This window comes from Limulus polyphemus, unplaced genomic scaffold (assembly GCF_000517525.1).
Source record: "Limulus polyphemus unplaced genomic scaffold, Limulus_polyphemus-2.1.2 Scaffold1325, whole genome shotgun sequence".
Lineage (NCBI taxonomy): Eukaryota > Metazoa > Arthropoda > Merostomata > Xiphosura > Limulidae > Limulus > Limulus polyphemus.
This window is the reverse complement of record NW_013666935.1, coordinates 296,658-299,191: the sequence shown is the minus strand read 5'-3', so window position 1 is coordinate 299,191 and position 2,534 is coordinate 296,658. Positions and strand designations below refer to the sequence as shown.

The 2,534-nt window shown below is 30.8% G+C and overlaps 1 long non-coding RNA gene across 3 annotated transcripts in view; it reads left to right on the top strand.

The window, feature by feature from the left end:
- The first annotated feature begins 1,968 nt into the window (after nt 1-1,968).
- The window catches only part of LOC111086690, a 23,303-nt gene continuing 22,737 nt past the window's right edge, over nt 1,969-2,534 (top strand). For 2 of the 3 annotated variants that reach the window (XR_002611417.1, XR_002611416.1), the window contains exon 1: nt 1,969-2,058. This is a non-coding gene — a long non-coding RNA (uncharacterized LOC111086690). The remainder of the gene's footprint in view (nt 2,059-2,534) is intronic. The other variant, XR_002611418.1, reaches the window with a different exon arrangement.

Sequence of the window (2,534 nt, the reverse complement as noted above, 5' to 3'; positions counted from 1 at the left end):
CTCCACTGCTTCCACAAGCATTGGGCTTCCTGGGGGATGTTCTTTTATCCTACCCCAATTTATCTTTTCTGACATAGGGGGTATTGTAGTTGACTTAAGTGTTGTGACATGCTGATCAACGGATGCAGCAACACTTACCGGAATTTGGCCTTTGTTGTTTCCAAACGTCATTTTATCAAAGTTAACTACACACTTCCTCGATAGTAAATAGTCCAATCCTAATATACATTGGTATTCAATGTCAGCCAAGTATGTTTTCTGTCTGTTCTTCATGCCCATGAGCTCAATAGTTACCCACTCTGGTCCCCACAACCTTGCATAATGTCCTGTCACACCACAGAGCTTCTGTACAGCTTCTGGTACTCCTTTGTGATCCAGCACCTTGATACTCACAAGGGTTTGCTGAGATGCAGAATCTATGACCAAGTTGCACCTTTGGCCATCCAGCTTCCCTGTCACATAAACACTATGTGTGCTTGCCATTTTACACTTAGCTGTTGGGACTTTCACGATGGTGGTTGGTGGGTATCCCTCAGCACCAACCACTACTGGTTTCCCGAAGCTGACTTATTGGTGGTATTCTTCTTACACTGGTTCCTCATAAATTATGCTGAATAATCATACTTTTCTTTTTAATATTTTCTATCGATTGATCAGTTAGTGAGCTATATATTTTAATTTATTTATGTCTAGCTGTTTTTGTTAAATTGTATAGCAATATATGCAATTGTACTTAGTGTTGTGGAAAACTAAAAATTGTATGCAATGTCACTCAGCCTATGTAAATAATGAATAGTTTCTTCTGACAATGCAAATAAATATTTCTTATTGAAAGTTCTCCGTTTACCGAAGTTAAGCTTATTATAGTAGCAAATTTCTTTAAATTATTTAAATTTACATTACTGCAATTACTAGCTTGGTTATTGATGTTATTAGCATATCAGGTTTTTCACACAAATCAGCTTACAAGTTACAACTTACAGTGATCTGTACTTATACAGGGTCTCTGACCATTTTTATAGGTCATGACTCCAAATTTGGTGATGTTTGATATTTAGTTTAGTTACATTTAGTGTAGTAGATGAAGTACAGCATTAAGCATAAATTTTAAAATATTTGTATCTAAAATAAAACCTATATCATCATAGTATATGAGTATTGTCTTTGATTATCATTTAATTTTAAGTAATCTTGATGTTTAAGTGAATGAAAACTACAGTGACAATTTATTCGTATTGTTTTTTTTTATGTATTTGTACAATACATGCCTGAATCTGTTCTCTAAAATAATAAACTTGGAAACTTAAATGTCTGTGAAGAAAATTGTTATTGCATTATATTTTGCAGATGCAGCTTGCTGAAATTGTAGGAGTGCGTGTGAAAACAATTTTTAAAATTAAATGTGTGAAATTTGTGTCAATTCTGTAAAGTTGTAACCTTAATAATACTATAATGTGTTTGTTATGTTAGTAACACTTTAAAAAATGATATGTATGTGTGATTTAGAGGTTTACATTTATTATGTTTTTGGAAATTGGACATACTGCTTACAATTACATAATTGAAAATTTATCTTGTAAGTTTTCTTAATATATATAATTTTAAAATATAGATCTAAGGATAATGCTAATTCAGCTATAATTCTCAGTGCTTCAGATAATTCTTAGCTTGCTATTGAATTGTAATTAAAAATTTTAAATACATGCAAGATATTATAACAAAAAATTGATAAGATTGTAAATTCGTAAATGTTTTTTAACATTAATGCTATTTTTGATGTAAATGATATATAATACACTTTTTTATTTATTTTAAGAGAAAACAATTTCAGGTAACATGTCCTCATGTGACAATCTCTCCATTCCAGGTGTCATCCAAGACTGAACATAGCATTCCAAATGTAGGCTAACCAGTGACCTATACAATGAAATTATAACCTCTTTCACACTTATTTTTAATATTTTTGTAGATACAACCTATATTACTATTTGACCAGCTACTAGTAACAGCACACTGCTTGGATGGCTTTAGACTGATAAACCAGAATATAAATCACAAGTACGTGAAACATAGTAAATGTAAACTATACATAATTTGATACTTTTTCAATATATTAATAGTGTATATTGTATGCAAGTCCATAATGTGTGTTTGTGTGTGTGGCTCAAGAAACATTTATTCCCAGTTTTCTGATAATTACAATTAATTTGTTACATGTAAATCTTATCAAATATATAAATGACTATGTATTTCAAATTTTTCTGTGGAGAAAATATGTATGATCTCTCAGGTTACTTATGCAGATGTATAAATTTGCAGTAGTTTTATAACATAACATAATTTTTTGGGACAATATGGAATCTATTGATCCATCTCAGTTGTTCCATCCTCAAAACTAAATTAATATGATTAAAGAAATAAAATAAAATTTTAAACCCAGCTCTTTTCATTCATATACTTATCAAGCTTTTTCTTAAACTCACTTAAATTTGCTGCCTCTACAGCATCTGAAGGTAACCCATTCCAAAGGCCAA